Source organism: Nomascus leucogenys, chromosome 2 (assembly GCF_006542625.1).
Source record: "Nomascus leucogenys isolate Asia chromosome 2, Asia_NLE_v1, whole genome shotgun sequence".
Lineage (NCBI taxonomy): Eukaryota > Metazoa > Chordata > Mammalia > Primates > Hylobatidae > Nomascus > Nomascus leucogenys.
The window spans coordinates 95,973,442-95,997,576 of record NC_044382.1 but is presented as its reverse complement, the minus strand read 5'-3'; the positions used below and the strand labels follow the sequence as shown (position 1 = coordinate 95,997,576).

Sequence of the window (24,135 nt, the reverse complement as noted above, 5' to 3'; positions counted from 1 at the left end):
AGGAGTCTCACTCTGTCGCCCAGGCTGGAATGCACTGGTACGATCTCAGCTCACTGCAACCCCCACCTCCCGGGCTCAACCCATCTTCCTACCATAGCCTCCCAAGTAGCTGAGACTGCAGACACATGCTACCACATCCAGCGGTTTTTTTGTTTGTTTGTTTGTTTGTTTTTTTGTAGAGACAGAGTTTTGCCATGTCACCCAGGCTGGTCTCAAATTCCTGGACTCAAGTGATCTGCTCACCTCAGCCTTCCAAAGTGCTAGGATTACAGGTGTGGGCCACCACACCGAGTTGATTTTTTACATCTATGTACTTTCTAAGATCTGAGCATTAAAATGGATAAGTCAGTTCAGGAGAAAGACATTAATCTAAATAAGTATTTCCTACATGTTAGCAATTTCCTTTCATGTCAAAAGGTCATAAGCTTCAAACACATAAAGCAAAACATGTCAATTCTTGATTATGACTATAAACTGCAATTAAATTATCCAGCCATCAGCTTGTAAACATTTATGTAGTTGATTTGATTCTTAAATGTTTTATAAATAAATCACAATAAATCCAATGTTATAAGATTTGATTCAGACACCTTACAGATTTCTAGAACCTAAGTAAAATACTATATAACCTTTAAACACCAGTCCTTGGGTTTACTCAAAAACAGTATTTCTCAACCTTTTTTTAACCCACAATCTTTTTTATAAATATAAAAATTTTACCCTACTGACAGATTCAGAGTCCCTAAGGTGGCTGTCCTGAATAGAGAATCATATATTCTAATTAGCCCCAGTAGCCAAGAAAATGCTGTCTACCTTAACTTTCTGAAGTCTCTAATTCTTTTTATTTCAGGTGGGATATGGCTTTACAAAACATACTCTCAGTAACAAAGACATAACATTTCCCAAGAGTGAATACTTTGCGAGCGGTTGTCTAAAATACTCAGTTTTTAAAAGTGCTGAACTTTCTGCCTCTACAAATAGCCACAGCAAAGAATTACAAAGAAATACATGAAAACATATTTAATCAACCCCACTATTACTCTTAAGTCTTCACAGTCAAAGCCTTATTATATCTCTTTAAACGTAGATTTGCTGGTGACCGTTTTCAAATAAGTTTTAAAAAAAATTCAACTGGAATCTAGAATACCTCAAAGAAATATAAGCATAAGAGTCATACTGGTGGTATGAGAATACTCTGAGTATAACATGAGATAACTAAATAATAGCTCATCACCTAAGTTAAAGTTTATAAATCTGCTCACATTTGTGGCAATTATAACAGAGTATACCTGGCACACAGCAATAATAAGTTTTAAAGTATTTGCCCAATGAAAGAAGAAGTGTTGACTCATAAAACAATGTTGAAAAATGCTTTATCAGTCATCTAGTTGAACCACCTTGCCAATGTAAAAAACAAAACAAAAACCTCTTTTTTAACATCCACATAGGAAGTTCTCTTTTTTTTTTTTTTCTTTGGAAACAGAGTCTTGCTCTGTTACCCAGGTTGGGGTGCAGTGCCATGCTCTTATAGCTCACTGCAACCTCCGCCTCCTGGGTTCAAGTGATTCTCCTGTCTCTGCCTCCCAAGTAGCTGGAATTACAGGTGCGTGCCACCACATGCGGCTAATTTTTGTATTTTTAGTAGAGACGGGGTTTCACCATGTTGGCCAGGCTGGTCCCAAGCTCCTGACCTCAGGTGATCTGCCTGCCTCGGCCTCCCAAGGTGCTGAGATTACAGGTGTGAGCCACTGCACCCAGCCAAAAATTCTGACATGTGAAAAGAATGTGAAAACAGTTTAGGCTGACAGAACTCAAAGAAGGATGATTATGCTGACACTCCCTGAGCTTGTTCAAAAGAGACAATGCATACTAACAGAAGACCAAGACTTAACAGAAACCCAAGAAACCTCCAATCTATGGAGATGCCACCCTAAACATACCAAATCATGTCAGAAACTGTCTCCACAGTTATGGCCAAGTCTTTACATTTTTTATGTCATTACCATCACTTGTAAATTAGGGAAATTAATTTCTATCTCAACCTCGGAATAAAATTAATGACTTGTCCTAAATTCCTTTAAAGAAAAATACAAAAATGAAAAATACTACATAGGCTTTATAGTAGAACGGTTAAAAGACTCTAGAGTCACTGTCTTTGAATCCCAGCTCTGCCACCTAGCTGCGCAAATGTAGGCAGATTACTTTATCTCCGAGCCTCAGTTTCCTCATCTATAAAAGGAATATAATAGTGTCTACCTCAGAGAACGTTGGCTTAATATTATTATTAAATGAGCTAACACATATAAAGTTGCTTAGAAGAATACCTAATGGATACCAAGAACCCAGTAAATATTAGCTTAATTAATATCAAACCAATATCACAGGGGAGTAGAGGATACTCAAAGGATATGGGACTGATTAATAAACTTCTTCAAAAAAACTAACGAATTTTATGACTGTTGCATAATGGGTGATCAATCTGTGAATCATCTTAGTCTCAATTACCTATTTTCTAGTCTTGTTTAATTTCCATCTAATTTGGGGAAGAGAACAGGAGAAACCAATCTTTTTTTCTACTAAGGCATTAATTTTAGGAGGAAATTTTCTCAAAACTCTTTTTGAACATTACAGAGCATTCGAATTAATTGGGGCTGCAAGTGCCATACTATTAATAAACTAGAAATTCTATTTCACCTGTCAACTCTAGAAGGACACCCCCAAAGAGCCCCCATTCTTTTCCCAATGTGTGTATATTTTGGGTGTTGGGGGGCAATATAAAGGATAGTATGTACTTGAGATACTATGACTTAAAACTGCTTAATATAACACATTAATAATAAAGCATTTATAATGTTCTCCTATTTTAAAAGTAAATTTCCCTCTCTCTTCTTCTTTGCCTCTCTAAGGAAGATGGGGAAAAGGAACAGCAGGAGGAAATTCAAGAAGTACATACATGTCTTCCCAGCTAGCTTTGTAAATTTTTGTTGAGAAATCTTACAGGTAGATATGGAGTCCCTTAATTTCATTTTTTTGGAAATACAAATCAATTTATATACAATATCATACATCTAAGATGAAACTGCATGTTAAAAAAGTGAACAATTAAAAAAAAGTCAGAGAAATCACTCTATTTTAAATTTGGAATCACATGAACATTTTTTATAAATGTGTGCTGTGGCCAGGTGCAGTGGCTCACACCTTTATAGACCAGCAATTTGGGAGGCTGAGGAGGGGACTGCTTGAACCTAGGAGTTCATGACCAACCTGGGCAATATGGCAAAACCCCACCTCTACAAAAAATACAAAAATTAGCCAGGCATGGTGGCACATGCCTATGATCCCAGCTACTCGAGAGGCTGAGATGGGAGGATAGCTTGAGCCCGGGAAGTCAAGGCTGCAGTGAGACAAGATCATGCCACTGCACTCCAGACTGGGCAACAGAGAGAGACCCTGTCACGGGGGAAATAAAAAGGGGGGTGGGGGCTGCTGCATATTGCTGGAACACATTTGAAGGGCCTTAGAGGGGCCTTTGTGTTTTATAATCTGTCTCACTTGATCAGAGAAAAATACGGAAATTTATGCAATGAGAAAATATCCTAGTGTGAATACAGACAGGCATTTCATTGAAACTATACAATTATTTACAACTAACTTGACAATCCCAAATGAAAACTGTCTACTACACAACAGAAAACCATTAAAACAGTGCTAACATCAATAGACTTCCTTTTATAAAAAGAAAACTAAATTGAAGTTACCAGCAGATCACTTTTACTTTCCACTTTGTTTTTCCTTCTGGTTATATTACTGATAGGCACCAAAGTAGTTACAGAGAAACATACATGCAGAAATCCAATTACCAAGAAATCTTTTGCATCTGAATCACTTGGGACTCTGTGTGCCTGATCATACTACAAACTTCTGAAGTTATTCTACAAGTCTCAAAATGCTGATCAGACTTTGTTACACATGCTTGTGTCTTCTAAAACTAAATTGGTGATTTCAAGTTGGTATACATTTGATAAAACATAAAAATCTTCTCAAGCTCCCATATTTATTTGTAACAAATACATTCTTACTGTCTGTGATATGGTTTGGCTGTGTCTCCACCCAAATCTCATCTTGAATTGTAGTTTCCATAATCCCCACATGTTGTGGGTGGGACCCAGTGGGAAGTAACTGAATTATGGGGGCAGTTACCCCCATGCTGCTGTTATTGTGATAGTGAGTGAGTTCTCATGAGATCTAATGGTTTTATAAAGGGCTTTTCTCCCTTTTGCTCAGTACTTCTCCTTGATGACACCACGTGAAGAAGGACATGTTTGCTTCCCCTTCCGCCATGATTGTAAGTTTCCTGAGGCCTCCCCAGCCCTGCGGAACTATGAGTCAATTAAGCCTCTTTCCTTTATAAATGACCCCATCTCGGGTTTGTCTTCATTAGCATCATAAGAATGGACTAATACAGTCTGCTAAAGGTTAAAAAAAATAAAAAAACTTAAAAAGCAACTGATTATTCTTAAAGTGAAGAGGAAAGTAAAGAAAATTTATCTCATACTAAGTGACTTTACTTGGCCTTTTTTTCAAATCACCATGATAGAGACTAAAATTGGGTCACTGGTAAATTCACTTGAACAACCACTAGGCTAAGCAAAACAGGTGTAGTACCCCTTAGACCAACTACACATCACTTAAACTTGGGGAAGGGGAGAAGAGAGCGTGTTTATGTTAGCTATTCTTGGGTATATTTGTATACATCCAGATAACTAGAGTGCATATGTATGTGTGTGTGCACATGCGTGCATGTGTGTATGTATTTATCTCAGATCAAGTTAGTTCAAAGTAAGGGCAGAAATGCTGTTTCCTTTTTCAACAGGTAACATATTTACAGAATCCAAGAGGTTTTAGTTTTGAGAGAGCATTTCTAAAGAAACAGCACTATCATACATTCTGTCTACCCAAAATTCACTAAAAGACTAACATACAAAAGGTGAGAATACAAAAGTTTACACTGAAATGCACTCAACTATGATTGTGAAGTTTTTACTACCTTTAACTCCCATCACCCTAGTAAACAGATAACGAAGGGAAGAAAAAAAACCACACCTCTCCAAGAAATGTTATGCACTAATAAAATGTTGAAACAGAGGAGGAAAAGGGAGGGAAGGCTAGCACAATACCTACTAGCAGGAGGCTAGTATCAGTTCCTACAGCACATTTTCAATCTCTTGTATCTGTGTTCTTTAAATCCTCAAAACAGTATCAATTCTTATAGTTGAGTTTTTCTTAGAACTTCAACAATTACAGTATCACACCATTCAGCACATGAAGATAAGAAATCACTACCTCTGAAGGTTAAAAGTAAACTTTAGTCTAACACTGTCTCTTGATTTAGTTCATCTCCAGCAAACTATGTGCCAAGCATTGTGCTACATGGTAGAATATAACAGTAAATACGACAGAACACCATGACATGAAAGTTTAGGATCTAGTGGAGAAGACAGACAAATTAAGCAACTGTAATCTGGTATAGTAAGTAGGAGGATACACAAGGATACAAAAAAATACCTGTCTCAGTCTTAGAATTTTAGCATACATTTCCTGAAAGAATGGATGGCTAAACTGAGACCTAAAAGATGAATGGCAACTGATTTGGAAAAAGTGAGGGACTGAGAAGGAAAGTGAGAAAAATGTAACAGGCAATGGGAAAAAGGACAGGCAAAAAAAAAAAAAAAAAAAAAAAAAAGAATCGACTTATCAAAAGATATATAGCCATAACAATAGCCTAAACATTCTTTATGGATATACTTTACAAATCTAATTCCCACCAAATAAAATGGAAAGAATATAAGCTTATATGCAGACATGTGACCTTACTTGCTGAATATAGACATACTACCTTACTTATGGAATGTCTTTCAGTTCCTCAAACTGAAATATGCCTCAAAGAACATTTTAAAAGTTCAAATATTCTCAGATCTGTCCTTTCATCTGGTATCAGCAATAACCCTATGAGCACAGGGCAGGGGAATGGGCATTATCCACTCCATCCCTCAAAAGTTCTCCATAATATGCCCATTTTTCCACTGTACATAGGCTTATATCCCAAACAAGTTACAATTATTCATTCAACAAAGATTTTTTTAAGCTCCTATTATGCATTAGGCAATGTTTTAAGGCATTAACTTTCTCCCTCTGTGCTTTCTCAAAGTGTTTCTCCTATAACTTTTTTAAAACAATAAGGGTGAAATATTACACAATTTACTCAAAAGTCACCCTAAAACTAAGGCATTTTCTACATGCCTTTTCCTCGGAATTTTCCATTTCTGTATTTATTCACACTCATGGAAATATCAGTTATCCATCAGCTCAAATTATAACCTCTATGAGAGCGATCCCCAAATTTCCCTCTCTAAATCTAACTTCCTTCCTAAACGCCAGGCTTAAATTAACAAAGCCCTCCCAAGAATCTTCACCTTAAGGTGAATATATCAAAATCTTAAAAAATTAGCAAGTATCTCCACAAACACAGACACACACGCACACTCACACTTCTCTTCCTCTTTACTGTTAATAACACCAGCATCCTTCCTAGTGTCCAGACCTGAAATTTCAAAGGCAACTTTGATTCCTTCTTGTGGTGTTTTTTATTTACGTATGTGGTTGTGTTTATATACGATATTTTTAAAAATAGGTTTTCATCCACAGTTCCTGGCTTATAACTCCCATAGCCCTTTGTGTTTGTCTTGAGACTGGGTAATTTGTAAAGAAAAGTGGTTTATTTTGGCTCATGGTTCTGCAGGACTACAGAGGAAGCATGGTGCTGGAATCTGCTTTCAGTGAGGCCTCAGGAAGCTTTTACTCATGGCAGAAGGCAAAGGGAGAGCTAGCATATCACATGACCAGAGAGAGCAAGAGAAGGGGGGAGGAGCCAGGCTCCTTTAAACAAGTAGTCCCCAACCTCTGGCACCAGGGACTGACTGATTTAGTGGAAGACAATTTTTCCACAGACGAGGGGTCAGGGGAGATGATTTCAGGATGAAACTGTTTCAGCTCAGATCATCAACCATTAGATTCTCATAAGGAGCGCACAACCTATATCCCTCACTTGAGGAGCTCACAATAGGGTTTGCGCTCCTGTGAAAATCTAATGCTGCTGCTGATCTAAGTTCTGCTGATCAGAAGGTGGAGCTCAGGCAGTAATGCTCACTTGCCTGTGGCTCACACCTCCTGCTGTGTGGCCCAGCTCCTGACAGGCCATAGACAGGTACCGGTCCATGGAGCAGGGGTTGAGGACCCCTGCTTTAAACAACCAGCACTCGCCTGAACTCATTACCACAGGGGAGGGCAGCAAACCACTCATGAGGGATCCACCTTTACTATCCAAACACCCACCAGACCCCACTTCCAACAATGGAGGTCTCATTAAATACGAGATTTGGAGGGGACACACATTCAAGCTATATCACCCTTGTTACAGTCTTTTATTACAATGTTTGGTGTGTTAGGCCTCAGGAAACAATATCCCTGACCTTCTTCTGCCCTCCTTTCATCTGCACCAAGGCAGGACTCTAATTTTCCTCCACTTTTCTGACTGTAGGTCATTAATGCCCTCATTTCAGAGAGGGTCCTGTGGGGGGCCTTCCTATTGGGGAAAGTGCTGATGTCATGAAAATTCCAGAAAAAACCAAAAGGACTGGCTTCACAGCTGAACATGTGAAGGTGGGCAAGAAGGTGAGCAAGAACTCATCCACTTGCTGGGAGAGTGGCATACCCTAACTCCACAGAAACAGAGGCTCCTACCTTTGGGACCCTTCCAGACCTTGCCCTATGGCATCCAGACCTTGCCATATGGCTGTTTACTGGTATCCTTTAACATATCCTTCATAATAAACCAGTAAACGTGTTTCCTTGAGTTCTGTGAGTAGCTCTAGCAAATTAATCCAACCCAAAGAGGGGGTTGTGGAAACCCCAACTCGAAGCCATCTGGTAGAAGTTCCAGAGATCCAGACTTACAACCAGTGGGAAGGAGGGCCCAGACCCCAAGACTGAGCCCTTAGCCATTGGGATCTGACACTATCTCTTGGTAGTGCGAGAAATGAATTGAAGGCCAATTAGCTGGTGTTCACTGTAGAACTGATTGCTTATTTGGCAGGGAGAAATACCGTGCATTTGGACACAGAAGTCTTCTGTGTTGATTGCTGTGGTGTAAGGGCAGAAGAAAAACAATTTGAGAGTTTTTCCTAAACACTTCTTATCTTCCTAGCCATAAAACTACTGCCAACTCATATACTGCACCTCCAGTATCATTCAAATTATTCTCCAGTTTTCCATTCCTTCATTCATTACTACCCTCTCCATATTATACTGTTCCAACCCTTCCTACAACTAGGGAAAGATTTATCTCCCTAATAGGCTCTTTCTTCATAAACCACAGGCTTAATCATTTCACTCTAATAGCTCAGAAGTGTACAAATGGCTATTCAATAACAAATAAAGCACAAACTATTCACCATGGCATTCAAAAGCCACCATGAAAGGCTCCAGCCTCCCTTCTAGCCAAATCAGACTATGTGTAACTCTACAAATTACTACCTTGTTTCACCATGTCTTTTCACAATACAGTCATCATTCGATTTTTGCTTGTCAAAACACTATTCTATGTTGAGTTACAGGGCAAAGTATACTTGCATAAAGCCATTTTTAATCCCCTTTCACTGAATACATTACCTCCCTCTGATATGGCTGCTCTGTATCCCTACCCAAATCTCATGTTGAACTGTTACTCCCAGTGTTGGGGGAGGGACCTGGTGGTAGGTGATTGAATCATGAAGGCAAATTTCCCCTTACTGTTCTCGTGATAGTAAATTCCCACAAGATCTGATGGTTTAAAAGTGTGTGGCACTTCCCCCCTTTACTCTCTCTCTCTCTCCTGTCACCATTTGAAGACGTTCTTGCTTCCCCTTTGCCTTCTGCCATGATTGTAAGTCTTCTAAGGCCTCTCCAGCCATGACTCCTGTACAGCCTACAGAACTGTGAGTCAATTAAACCTTTTCTTCATAAATTACCCAGTCTCAGGTAGTTCTTTATAGCAGTATGAGAACAAGATAATACAGAAAACTGGTACCAGAGAAGTGTGGCACTGCTATAAAGATACCTCAAAATGTGGAAGCAACTTTGGAACTGGGTAATAGGCAGAGGCTGAAACAGTTTGCAGGGATCAGAAAAAGACAGGAAGATGTGAGAAAGTTTCAGACTTCCTAGAGACTTGCTCAATAATTGTAACCAAAATGCTGATAGTGATATAGACAGTGAAATCCAGGCTGATGTGATCTCAGATGGAGATGAGGAACTTATTGGGAACCAGAGTAACGGTCATTCTTGCTATGATTTAGCAGAGACTGGCAGCATTGTGCCCCTGCCCTAGAGATGTGTGGAACTTTGAACTTGAGAGATGATTTAGGGTATCTGGCAGAAGAAATTTCTAAGCAGCAAAGCATTCAAGATGTGACCTGGTTTTTTTCTAAAAGTATATGCTCATATGTCTGAAGAAAGAGATGGTGTGAAATTGGAACTTATGTTTAAAAGGGAAGCAGAACATAAAAGTTTGGAAATTTTGCAGCCTCACCATGCTATAGAAAAGATAAACCCATTTTTGGGGGAGAAATTCAAGCTAGTGGCAGAAATTTACATAAATAACAAAAAGCCAAATGCTAATAGCCAAGACAATGGGGAAAATGTCTCCCAGGGCATGTCAGAGATCTTCATGGCTGCCCCACCAGTACAGGCCTGGAGGTCTAAGAGGGAAAAATGGTTTCATGGGCCAGTCCCAGAGCCCTGCTGCTAAGTACATCCTTGGGACTTGGTGCCCTGCGTCCCAGCCACTCCAGCTGTGGCTGTGGCTAAAAGGGGCCAATGTACAACTCGGGCCATGGCTTCAGAGGGTGCAAGCCACAAGCCTTGGTGGATTCCACATGGTGTTGGGTCTGTGGATGCACAAAAGGCAAGAGAAGAGGTTTGGGAGCCTCCACCTTGATTTCAGAGGATGTATGGAAATGCCTGGATGTACAGGCAGGACTCTGCTACAGGGGCAGAGCCCTCATGGAGAACCTCTACTAAGGCAGTGCAGAGGGGGAAATGTGGGATTGGAACCCTCACAGAGAGTCCCCACTAGAGCACTGCCTAATGGAGCTGTGGGAAGAGGGCCATCATCATCCAGACCCCACAAGGGTAGATCCACTGACAGCTTGCACTGTGTGCCTACAAAAGTCGCAGGCACTCAATGCCAGCCCATTAAAGCAGCTGTGGGAGCTGTATCCTGCAGAGCCATGGGGCAGAGCTACCAAAGGCCTTAGGAGGCCACCCCTTGCATCAGCGTGCCCTGGATGTGAGACATGGAATCAAAGGATATGGGAGCTTGAAGATTTCATGACTTCCCTGCTGGGTTTCAGACTTGCATGGGGCCTGTAGCCCATTTGTTTTGGCTGTTTCTCCATTTGCAACAGGAACATTTACCCAATTCTCATTGTACCTTGGAAGAAACTAACTTGTTTTTTATTTTACAGGCTCATAGGTGGAAGGGACTTGCCTTGTCTCAGATAAGACTTTGGTCTTTTCAGTTAATGCTGGAATGAGTTAAGACTTTGGGGGACTGTTGAGAAGGCATGATTGTGTCTTGACATGTGAGAATAATATGAGATTTGGGAGAGGCTGGGGAAAATGATACGGTTTGGCTCTGTGCCCCCACCCAAATCTCATGTTGAATTGTAATTCCCAGTGTTGGGGAGGGGACCTGGTAAGAGGTGACTGGATCACGGGAGCAAATTTCCCCTTGCTGCTCTCGTGATAGTGAGTTCTCACAAGACCTGATGGTTTAAAAGTGTGTGGCACATTCCCCTTCACATGCTGTCTCTCCTGTCACCATGTGAAGATGTGCTTGCTTCCCCTTTGCCTTCTACCATGACTGTAAGATTCCTGAGGCCTCCCCAGCCATGCTTCCCGTACAGCCTGCAGAATTGTGAGTCAATTAAACATTGCTTCTTTATAAACTACCCAGTCTCAGGTAGTTATTTATAGCAGTGTGAAGACAAACTAATACACGCTCCTTTAAAATCCTCTGCATTTAGATAGCAATCTTCCTCTATCTCATTGTACTTTTTTACATGTTCCCCTATATTGGCCATAAACTCCTCCTCTAACAGGCCAAATTTTGCTGATTTTTATATCCCCTATAGCATTCTCAATACAGTGCTTTGCATACAGTAGGGAATCCACAAATATTTGTAGGGGTTATAATAAAAGCTCGGGTAGAACTGTTCTCTGGATTTCTATATGATATATGAAAGCACCCTTCAAAATGCCAAGAACATATTAGCCCAGCAATGAATCTCAACCTAATGGTAGTACCATTACTCTAAATATCCTTTAGAAAACTGTTTCATTACAACTATCTATTATAAAAGGGGGATATCTGAAAAAGCAAAGCTCTAAAAGAAATGGGAAAAAAAATGAGCTTAAGAGTGAGAAAAACAGCCGGGAGCAGTGGCTCAAGCCTGTAATTATAGAAATTTGGGAGGCTGAAGTGGTCGGATTGCTTGAGCTCATGAGTTCAAGACCAGCCTGGGCAACATGGCGAAACCCTGTCTCTACAAAATGTACAAAAATTAGTTGAGTGTGGTGGTATGCGCCTGTAATCACAGCTACTCAGGAGGCTGAGGCATGAGAATTAATTGAACCCAGGTGGCAGAGGCTGCACTGAGCTGAGATCGTGCCACTGCACTCCAGCCTGGGCAACAGAGCAAGATTCTGTCTCAAAAGAAAAAAAAAAAAAAAGAGCATGAGAAGAACAGTCTTATTAGGGAAGAAGGTCATATTTTCCTTAAAAACAGAAGAGACAAAAGATAGGTGGAAACACAATGTCTACAATCATGAAATGGCAAAAGAACAAATATACAGTTGCCTCACAGTAAAAAGTAGAGAAAATTATTTTAAGATGAAATATCTGGGATGGAAAAAGCTTTCAGATATCTAGTCTAATTCCTTAAGGTCACAAATAAGCAAAGTGATGAGTGAACTTGAAAATATGTAATTTTGATTCTCCCTATAAAGTAGTAACTGAGGCCATCTAATGAGGAAGAAGATAGGCCTTAAGCAGTGTGGTAAAATGGCAAAGCAGAGCAGCTAAGGGGAATATATTAAAAGTCTGGAAGGCACGAACAAAAGGACTGCAATAAGAGCACCATGTAATAAAAGCACAGATGAAGTTAGCACAAATTTGTGGTATCCACCAGGCGCAGTGGCTCACACCTGTAATCCCAGCACTTTGGGAGGTTAAGGAAGGCAGATCATATGAGGCCGGGAGCTCAAGAACAGCCTGGCCAACAAGGTGAAACCCCAACTCTACTAAAAATACAAAAATTAGCTGGGTGTGGTAGCACATGCCTGTAATCCCAGCAACTCGGGAGTCTGAGGCATAAGAACTGCTTGAATCCAGGAGGTAGAGGTTGCAGTAAGCCGAGATTTTGCCACTGCACTCTGGCCTGGGCAACAGAGCGACACTCTTTTTCCAAAAAAAAAAAAAAAAATGTGGTATCCAAGTAGCAGAGTCAGGTGACTTTTCCTATAAACTCAGATTCTTGGCACTTCAGAGCCACTTTAATTTCCAAAGCTCTTTTTCTCACATGGAAGAAGAAATCAGTGAGTCCACAAGTTACCAGAAAACAGCTTTGTATCTATAATTGTGAGAGGCTTTGACAGTTTATGTGCAGGAAGTTCCCCAAAACAGGGATGCTGAGGCACAGAGTATTAAAAACAGATACAGGAAGGACCATGCAACTTCCTTACTCCCACTCTCCATGTTTTCAATTCTCAAGTCCCTGTGGGACAGGTCTAGAAATTTCAGAGAAGAAAGATATTTAGATAGTGGCAATCCTGACACATGAAATAAAATGCCATGAAATTTGAGGGAGAGAGGTAGAAAATTTAAGGATGAGAAAAATGAAGAAGAACCTTTGGTTTTGAAGCATTTTTGTGATTGTCCATTTAACCATTTATCTACTGATAACGTGGGAATCGGAATAAGCCATCCATTACTGTCTTTTGAAAAGCTAATTATTTTTTCCACAGCTATTTTTCCCATTTTTTAAAATGCATTCTGAAACCAACCGGCCCTCAATAAGCTAACTATAGTAACCAGGCAAAGAAGGAATTATCTTCCAGGTACCACAGCGAGAACATCTTAGAGGGCACATCTATTACAGGCAACAGAAGCCAAGGCACAAGCTAATCATTCGTCATATTTGCTTTAAATTTATACTCGTGATTTGCCTTTTCAAACAAACAGATCTGGTCTCAGAGCATTCTAGCACAAAAAAGTTAAACATTAATAGTTCTGAAAATTATCCAAAAATGTCAGTTTAAAATGTATTACTTGGTATACAGACTATTTTAACATAGTGTCCATAATTTTTTAATTTTAATGAAATTACTAATAAATTGAATTACAAATTACTGAAGAAACCACAGAAAACTTTTTATTGCAATTCCAAACGACTTTAAATAATTAAAAAAAGAATCAGCCTATATATCTATTTTTTGAAATTAAACTTTTTTAACCTGCAGTGTACTTTAAATCAACATTGTTTTTGAAGTAAAACAAATAACCATAATTCCTGGGAAGTATTTAATCTGCTTGATTACTAATATACAAAAATAATGGAAGCAGACTATTATTCGCAAGGTGCTACTTATTTAATAGCACATAAAATAATCTTGACAGTTGTTCAACCTTCTCCCATATTAAACATTCTAATATGAGATTATTAAATAGTATTCTATATTTACTCTAGGTTGAGAGGGCCCCTGAAAAACCCAAAAGATAGCACACTTCTTTAAAAACACAAGATTTTTTAAAAGGAAGCTGCTATGATTTGAATGTGCCCCCAATTTCCGGTGTTAGAAACTTAATCCCCAAATTCATAAATTGATGGTATTTGGTGGTAGGGCCTTTGTGAGGTAATTAGGATTAGATAAGGTCATCAGGGTGGGGCAGGCCCCCATGATGGGATTGGTGGTTTTTATAAGAGAAGGAGAGACCTGAGCTGGCATCCTCCTGCCCTCTTACCATGTGACTACTTGCACTTTGTTATTATGTAGCTAGATGGCCCTCGCTAGATGTCAACCCCCCTCCTCAGTCTTGGACTTCCCAGCATCCAAAATTGTAAGAAATAGTTTTTTAAAATAAATTACCAGTTTCAGGTATTCTGCTGCAGTAATAGAAAATGGACTAAGACTGAAGTTTTTTCCTGTTAGCCATTAATATAAGCTGTGATGTAATTCTGTACTTCTTTACGAACATAGGGAATATGACAATAAGAATAATATGTCCATTTTAATATAAAACTCTTTATACTTTACGTAATTTGGAAACCACATTCTGCCTAGCTCCCAAATATAATACCCTCAAAAAGGTGTAATATTCAAAAATGTTTTATTTACGATCTTTGAAACAAACTTAAAGATGGGAGTGTCACTTATATAATAATCTAGGTCACATATCTGTCATACTCATCCAGTATCACAATAAAGAGCATTTAACAATGTAAATAATTCCTAACTCTCCCATCAACCTTAAAGACAGAATTGCATTTCCACCAGCTACTGGATCTTTCAATCTGGATATCTCAACTAACAACTAAAACTCAACACTTTTTTTTTTAAATGACCATCATCATTCTTCCCACAGCCTTTCTCTTTACCTCTCCTCTCTCTCCTGTTTCTCATCTTTACTTGCCATTAACATCAATCCAGATACCCAAGCTATGAGCTGAACCATCTATTGCTGGTTTTTTTAAGACCAAAAAATTAAATACAATTCAACTTGATGGAAACTTCTCATCAGTATCTCTGACCTATTTCTCTACCTGTTTCCCTCATATCCAATCAGTCAAAAAGCCTTAACAATTCCACCTTCCTATGCTCTCTTCTTCCATCCTGTCATTTCCTTTCCCACCCATTATGTTCTCTATTCCTACAACAGATTTTTCAGTTTTACTGGTCTTCCATCTTCTTATACATCTATAATATTATCTCCAGAAACAACTATGCCCAAAACACAAATCAAAACTGAAAAAGTCCCATTGCTTACAGAATTAAATCTAAACAACTGGTACAGCATTCAGTAATCTTTATGACTTGGCCAGTCTCCACTGGACTACCTGTCGTTTCTTAAACAAACCAAACATGCACTTTCTTTCTTTTTATTTTTTATTTTTTTGAGACAGAGTTTCGCTCTTGTTGCCCAGGCTGGAGTGCAACGGCATGATCTCAACTCACTGCAACCTCCACCTCCCGGGTTCAAGCGATTCTCCTGCCTGCCTCAGCCTCCCAAATAGCTGGGATTACAGGCATGTGCCACCATGCCTGGCTCATTTTTTGTATTTTTAGTAGAGACAGGGTTTCTCCATGTTGGTCAGGGTAGTCTCAAACTCCTGACCTCAGGTGATCCGCCCACCTCTGCCTCCCAAAGTGCTGGGATTGCACGCATGAGCCACCACGCCTGGCCCAAACATGCATTTTCAGACCTCTACCCCTTTGATCATACTACTCCTTTAATTTCCAATGTCCTTATTGCCATCCCTTTGTCTATAGAAATCTGTCTCATTCTTTAGTGTCTAGCTTAAGTGTCATCTCCTTGATCCCTTGGTCATAATTAATCGTCTACCATGATGTCTGCTGATTTCTTACACTTTTTTTGGCATTTTATCTTATCTGTAATATAATCAATCATTTTCATATCTGTTTTCTCCATTAAAGTAAAAAGTTACTTGTGGATACTGGGGGACATTTAAGTCATCTTCACAATTCTCTAGTGTAGCACATGGCACAATGCCTTGAACACACTAGGCACTGGCAGGTGGGAGATGAGGAAAACAAATCTGTCAAAAAGTCCTGCCTATGCAGAAATTCCAAAGTCATAATCCCTTACTGAAATCCACATATCTAGCCAAACTGGAGAATGACTTTCACTCTCCCATTCAAGCTATTTCTCACCTCTCCTTCCTCTTTTTCCTGGTAAAGTCCTGCCTCCAAACTATTTGCATTGTCCTCCCACCCTGTGGTAGTTATCTATCACTCTTCCCTTCAAGGAATACCTATACCTCCAGGGAGAGCCAAAATTCAGCCACCTCAAAGATATTAGCTAAAGACCACCTGTGCCCAAAGTGATATTTTAAACCTAAACTCACCCAGTATAAAATGCCATTTGATCACATCAAAACTGAGATAGAAATGTGAGTTTCCTCACTTAAACACCCTAACCTCCCCTACTCTGAACTCCCATAATATCTGCAGTCTATACAACTTGTTGACACTCAAAGATGATTTGTAAGATGCCTGTTCAGCACCCATCCAACTCAGGGAAAACACTCACAGTTTCTCTGTGGGAACTCTTTCTCCCTCAATTCCAACAGGGAAAGTATCATTTTCCTTCAATAATCTGGCCTACTCATAGTTGATCATTCCATGATAAACATCTGAACCAAGTATTCAAGTATTTTTTTCACACTCATACTGACAAATCTGTTTTTTTCTCTGATAGCAAAAGATTTACGATGCAAGATCAAAGAAAGAGTTCTTGTTTATTTGTCTGCTAGATTTTCCAGTATTCTGAGGAGCCTGCATATAATAAGAATGAAGCTGAGAGGGCCAAACAGATGAAGAGATGGAAATGAAGATTCATGGTAGCATTCACATCTCCGGTTCCAGATGTCCCTGAGATTCCAGTTGCAAACAGTCTTTCCCTTAGTTTAGTTGTTCATCTCATCCTTTGATAACCTCTAGCCCAGAAAGAAGAGACCCAGCGAAAAGGTCTCTGGGCCGCTTCAGATGTTTAAAAAATTGCTGGCCCCTAAAGAACTTCTGTTTTTGTAGGTTATAGCTGTCAATATTTACTGTATTAGAAATTAGAACTGAGAAAATTTTAAATGTTTAGAAATTAATTTAAAAATAACATAATGGAGTAACTGTTAATACAGATAACATATTCACGTAAAATACGTTCTCCAAAAAAATTTTATGAGAAGAGCAGCACCAATTTACATTTTTGTACAAATGTTTAGTATCTAACTTAACAGAAGACAGATTTCCTTATCTGTTTCTGCATTCAATATGTTGCTCTATATTGCTTGGTTCATAGTATATGAAGACTATTACTTACTAAAGTTACATACAAGTTAGATGAAATGTAGAATCTGACCACATGTATAACATTTGTATTCTATTCCATTAAAATCCACTGGTCTATCATTTACTCATGCATATCATGAGTTGCATCATGCAGTGGTCATCTGAAAAATACTGCTTCACTGAGCTATGCAGATCTTCCAGATATTAACACATTTCATTTACATTATCAAAACATTACATTCCTTATATATCACCAGTATGCAGTAAAGGATTAATAACTCAGTAGGGCTAGGTTGTCCACACCTTGGATATTCCAAAGGAAGGTTTGGCCCTTGCCCACCCAAGGCCCTTGAAATATCCTGCTTAATAAGAGTGCCTTTGTTTACTGAAAGCCTTCAGCCACACCATACAGATTATGCTAACAATGTAATTTATGGTAGGGGCCTTGGGCCTTGGTCCATGCAGTATCAGTCTGACCTCTGGAGTCAAACAGATGGAATTACTGAAGTCAGCAACGTGGGCACTTTAGACCTTCATGAAAGATACCCAAAAAATCCCTGGACACCAAGACTCAGGTGTGTTCTCCTGGTTGGCAATACTTGACACGTGTTGTCACATACTACTGCTGTGAGCAGTAATTAAGCACTGTCCCTATGACTCCCCTGGGAGAGGGCAACTGGAAGCTTGCATGTAATCTCTGCTGGACTCTGCCCTATGCACCTCTCTCAATTGCTGATTTTAACCTGTAGCCTTTTGCTTTAATAAACTATTATTACTGTGAGTATAACAGTTTTGCCATGTTCTGTTAGTCCTTCTAGCAAATCACTGAACCTGACGGTGGTCTCAGAGACTTCTGACAACCATCAATCTCATCAGAAAAGTCATTAAGTATTTGGGAAAGCCTCAAAGTCACAGTTGTAGATACAAAGCCTCCAAAATTCTAATTTTTGCTTGAAAATTTAAATATCGCCTGAAAGCACCAGATACTGCCATTTTTTTTCCTCAAAGTGACAGGCTCACTTAGTTCTTTTTCAAGAAAATGTCTGCCATATACTGAAATCTGAATACCCACAGTTTGTCAGTTATTTTTCAAAGTAAAACTAATGTGTCATAAAAGAAGTGGCTAGTTCAGGTATCGACTCAATAATTGCATAACTATTTTTTCTCAATACATTGCACGTCAGAATATAGTATCATGTGTTCGTTCCATTTCAGCCCACAAAATACTAAAAGGACATATACTCGAGGACTGCAATTTAATAAAATTAATAATTTTTACTGTTCTATCAAAGACATTCTTAACTGGAACTGGCTTTTTTTCTGCAGCTATGTGGCAGCAAAGAATACAATAATTACTAGTATAGTTTGATGCATAAATTACTTGATAATGAATTATTTGGTACATTAATGCAATTACTACATTAATTTATACTAAGGCATCAGAAGTTTTTGCTTTGTACCATGGTGCAAATGTCAAGAAACTGAAAATGGCAAATAATGCATTAGTATTATGAAAATTATTTGACTTTACATACTTCTTGAAAGGGCCTCAGGGAACCCCATGGTTTGGAACTCTAGTGAAAGCAGACTAGAAGAGACTATCAATACCAGGAAAGCCATTCCAACCACTTTCTTGAACAATCTTAACTAAGTCTGTCAGCGCTTACATGAAAAACAAGACTATCACGAATATTGTAACCAAAATTTTAATTCCTTCCTACTTCTTTATGCAAAGCCTACTCAGACTCCATTAGTTATAAATTTTTGGTGGCCATTGTTTTTAAATAAGATCAACTCTATCACAAAAAATAACTCTGGAAATAAGTTATTTCTAAATAATTTCTTAATTCAACTCTCATATTCTATTGACATATTTCAGATTTAACTTACTAGCTTTGCATCTTTCCTTTGCTTACAAATATTTTGACGATAAATTCCAGTCTCTTTTGATTAGTAATTTTTCTTTAGATGAATCACACATCTATGGAATTCTTTTTTTAAATTCCTTTTTTTCTTCTTGATAGTTTGCTATGATCCTCATCTTTAACACAATTTCAGAAATTTAGGAATGTCTTACATATAACTTAAAGTTATTCAAAGAAATCAACCTCAAAGCAGTCAATTGATCTTCAAAAGCAACAAACTGCTTGACATTACTTGCCCCAACCAACAACAGAAGTCTTTCCTGTAGTCAAAACATTACATTACCTCTCTTTCTTCTTTTTCGTGGTAAAGCCCTGCCTCCAAGTCACCCAACAAGTAGAAGAGCTTTCAACTAGCACATACACATAAATCCTAAAAAAGGACCTTATCACATATAAAAATTTAATGTATAATAGAAAGCATATCACAAAAAATATTCAACAAATATTGATACAACATTCAGTTAGATGCTTGGAAAGTTATCAACTTAGAATCCCAAACCATGCCAAATTAAATGTTAAACAAGTTGAAGTACTTTTTTAAATACTATAAAAACTATAGGTTTATATATAAAATACTGATATATGATAATCTTTGCTTAAAAGCCAAAACAAAAACCAAAAACCAAAGAAATATACAAAGACTGAGCTTTGACAGTATAAAATGTATGAAAGCAGGCAAAATACAAGATGTGCATGTGCTCACACAACACAAGAAAGGATCATCACTGTGGCTGTTTACAGTATCATAAGACTAGATAAAACTTAATCACTAGAGATAAGCAGTAAATAAATTATGCATATCCAATAGAAAACTATGTGGTTACTTAAAAGAGTAAGGCAGTTTAAACATTCAGAAGTACACAAACACACTCTGTGTATTACCATATACTTATCTTCAAGTCTTTGCACAAAAATGTCACTCAATGAGTCCTATACTGACAACCCTATTTAAAATGGCAACTTCTCTGGCATTGCCAGTGCCCTACTATCCTGTCTGATTGCCTTTTTCTTTTTGCCATAGCACTTACTACCTTCTAGAATTCTATACTATTTATGTACGTATCATATTTATTGTATGTCTCCTTTCTGCAAAATATAACCTACAGAGCAACAGTCATCTAAATCTGCTTATTCGTGTATCCTAACCATCTAATAACACATGGGATAAGACAGGTTCTGAAAATTTCATCCCTTAAATAAACCAATATACACAGAATTGGTATTGACCCTAGAAAGTCTAACTGGGAAACTGAGAGCCAGTCGCAGAAAGGGATCTTTTTAATTAAAGAGTACCTTTTGTAATACATTGTATTTTTTCCCTCTGTGAAAATATACATTGCCTATTAGAAAACTTAATCTTATGCACTGCTTAATGACAGGGGTACATTCTAAGAAATTTATCTTCAGGCAATTTCATCATTGTGCAGACATCATAAAGTATACATACACAAATCTAACTGCCATGGCCAACTACACATGGTATAGCATATTGTTTCTAGGCTACCAAACTGCACAGCATATTGCTATACTGAATACTATAGGCAATTTTCACACAGTGGTATTTGTGTATCTAAACATATCCAAATATAGAAAAGATACAATAAAAATATGGCATTATAATCCTATAGGACTGACCAAAATGTCATTATGCTAACATTACTGTATGTTACACATAGGTAAACGTATACTTATGTGTTATACAAATGCATGTACGTTATACATATACATACACAACAGCAATGGTTACTACCAAGAACAGTGAGATTAGGGAGGTATGAGGGAGTAAAGACTTTTTCCTATATTGTTCATTATTTTGTTTTTTAATGATAGTTGTAATACTTGTCACATTACTTGCAGCAGAATAATCTCCAATCAAGAACTGCTAGAAAAGACAAATAAAATACAAAAAGTAAAAAATAAAAAGATCAGTCTGTTTAAATCATCCAAGAGCTCAATATGGAGGCAATCAGAACTTAAGAAACCAACATTTCAAAAAAAGTAGAATCCTAAAGAAGGTGCCATTCAGCAGCCACTCTGCCACTTTTTCCCTCTAACTATTTATTTGCATATTGTGGCCACAAAGCAAGAGGCTGAGAATTCATGCAAAAGACCCAGGTCTTCTGTCTGGGTCTTTTGCATGAATTCTCAGGAGGAAAACAATCCAGCAGAACTTTCAACGGTCTCACAAAACTGGTGAGACAAATATTAAGAAACTTGAAGAGCCAGGATTCTGGTCATGAAAAAGACACAGAGAACTGAACCACAGGCTTAACTATTTCCCTCCAGCGGTATCTACTGAATTGTGACGCTACACAGATAAGAAGCTAAGTAAAGACTGCACAGCAAACTGCAGCATTCAAAAGTTTTGTGATTAAGGTGATCTAACTTCATTCTATTTGCCTAACAAAGCAGTGGCTAAGCTATGCATCCTTTATAGCAAATGATCATTCAGATAACCTATAAAATTGTCAAACACAATGTCTGGCATTTAATTAAAATGTAACACATGCCGAGAGAGTATACAAGAAGACAAACAAGTAAATACGTGAAACAAAGATATAAAACTTCAGGGAAAAAACAAAAGTTGGTTCTTGGAGAGACTATTAAAGTCAACATTTTGTTAAGACTGATCAAAGAAGAAAAAGTCACAAATTATCAATTTCAGACGCAATGGGGAATAAATTTTAAAATTACAGACAGAAGGCTCTAACAGTTATTCAAGAAAATATAGGAAAAGACAAAGATGGAATTTAATGATAAAATTTGAATATTTAAAAAGTAATCACATTTGTAAAAATAAGAGCTAAATATAATATTAACAGCAGATTAGGCAGTTTTTTGTTGCTTTTTTTTTGAGACGGAGTTTTGCTCTGTTGCCCAGGCTGGAGTGCAGTGGCACGATCTCGGCTCACGGCAAGCTCCACCTCCCGGGTTCGTGCCATTCTCCTGCCTCAGATTAGGCATATTTTTAAGAAGCTAATAATTTGAAAAGTTTCATAGAAAATACACTTACTAGAGCATAAAAAGAAAACAAGGACAGAAAATACAGAAAAGTTATACCTGTCAAACGGTAATGCAGAAAAAAAGAAAATACAGAGAATAAAACAAAAGATGAATGGGACATCGTTTTTTAAAAAGTGGCTAACAGGCTGGGCAAAGTGGCTCAAACCTGTTATCCCAACACTTCAGGAGGCTGACGAGGGAGGATCCTTGAAGCCAGGAGTTCCAGACCAGCCTGGACAACAAAGCAAGACTCCCAATTCTACAAAAAAGGTTTTCTAAAACAAATATGCTGCACACAGTGGCGCACACCTATAGTCCCCAGCTACTCAGGAGGCTGAGGCAAGAGGACTGCTTGAGCCCAGGAGTTCAAAGATGCAGTAAGCTATGATCGTACCATTGCACTCCAGCCTGGGTGACAGAGTGAGACCCTGTCTCAAAAAAAGGGCAGGTGGCGGGGGGGACGTAGACATACATGGACAGTACCAGAAAGGAGGCAATAGAGAATAGAACAAAAGCAAAGTATGAAGAAAAAATGGTCAAGAATCTTCCAAACTCAATGAAAAATATTAAGGCAAAGATTCAAGCATTCTATATACCCCTGCAAGTTTTTTTCTTTTTTTCTTAAAAAAAAAAGGCCACATCTAGGCATATCATAGTAAAGATGCTAAAAACCAAAGGCAAGACTGAATTTTTTTTCAACTTTTAAGTTCAGGGGTACACGTGCAGGATTGTTACGTAAGTAAATGTGTGTCATGGGAGTCTGTTGTATAGATCATTTCGTCCCCCAGGTACCTATTAGTTATTTTTCCTGATCCTCTCCCTCCTCCCACCCTCCACCCTCAGTTAGGCCCCGGTGTGTGTTGTTCCCCTCTATGTGTTCATGTGTTCTCATCATTCAGCTCCCACTTGTAAGTGAGAGCATGCAGTATTTGACTTTTCTCTTCCTGCATTAGTTTGCTGAGGATAATGGCTTCCAGCTTCATCCATGTCCCTGCAAAGGACATAATCTTGTTCTTTTTAATGGCTGCATAGTATTCCATGGTATATATGTACCACATTTTGTTTATCCAGTCTATTATTAACAGGCATTTAGGCTGATTCCATGTCTTTGCTACCGTGAACAGTGCAGCAATGAACATACATGTGCATGTGTCTTTATAATAGAGTGATTTATATTCCTTTGGTTATATACCCACTAATGAGATTTATGGGTTGAATGGTATTTCTATCTTTAGGTCTTTGAGGAATTTCCACACAGTCTTCCACAACAGCTGAACTAATTTACACTCCCACCAACCACGTATAAGCATTCCTTTTTCTCCACAACCTCGCCAGCATCTGTGATTTTCTGACTTCTTAATAACACCCATGTTATTAAGTGTCATTGTGGCTTTGATTTACATTTCTCTAATGATCAGTGATGTTGAGCTTTATTTCATCTGATTCTTGCCCGCATGTATGTCTTCTTTTGAAACATGTCTCTTCATGTCCTTTGCCCACATTTTAATGGATCTTTTCCTCGTAAATGTGTTTAAGTTCTTCTAGATGCTGGAATATTAGACCTCTGTCAGATACATAGTCTGCAAAAATTTTCTCCCATTCTGTGGGTTGTCTGTTTACTCTGTTGATAGTTACTTTTGCTGTGCAGAAGCTCTTTCATTTAATTGGATCCCATTTGCCAATTTTTGCTTTTGTTGCAATTGCTTTTGGCATCTTCCTCATGAAAATTTGCCCAGGCCTATGTCCTGAATGGTACTGCCTACGTTGTCTTCCAGGGTTTTTACAGTATGGGGTGTTACATTTTAGTTTTATTTCATCTTAATATTTGCATATGGTGTCTAAGGAAAGGGTCCAGTTTCAATCTTCTGCATATAGCTAGCCAGTTATCCCAGCACCATTTATTGAATGGTCCTTTCCCCATTGCTTGTTATTGTCAAGTTTGTCAAAAATCAGATAGTTGTAGGTGTGAGGTCTTATTTCTAGGTTCTCTATTCTGTTCCATCGGTGTATGTCTCTGTTCTTGTAC

At 38.4% G+C, this 24,135-nt stretch overlaps 2 protein-coding genes across 4 annotated transcripts in view; one reads left to right on the top strand and one right to left on the bottom strand.

Annotated features, from left to right (window-relative positions):
• Positions 1 to 17,962, top strand: part of CCNH (cyclin H) — a 101,088-nt gene extending 83,126 nt beyond the window's left edge. For both annotated transcript variants that reach the window (XR_004031244.1, XM_030816507.1), the window contains exon 10: positions 16,650 to 17,962. The gene's annotated coding sequence lies outside the window, so the exon portion shown is untranslated. The remainder of the gene's footprint in view (positions 1 to 16,649) is intronic.
• The window catches only part of RASA1 (RAS p21 protein activator 1), a 122,164-nt gene that overhangs the window by 62,104 nt on the left and 35,925 nt on the right, over positions 1 to 24,135 (bottom strand). The gene's annotated exons all lie outside the window — the stretch shown is intronic.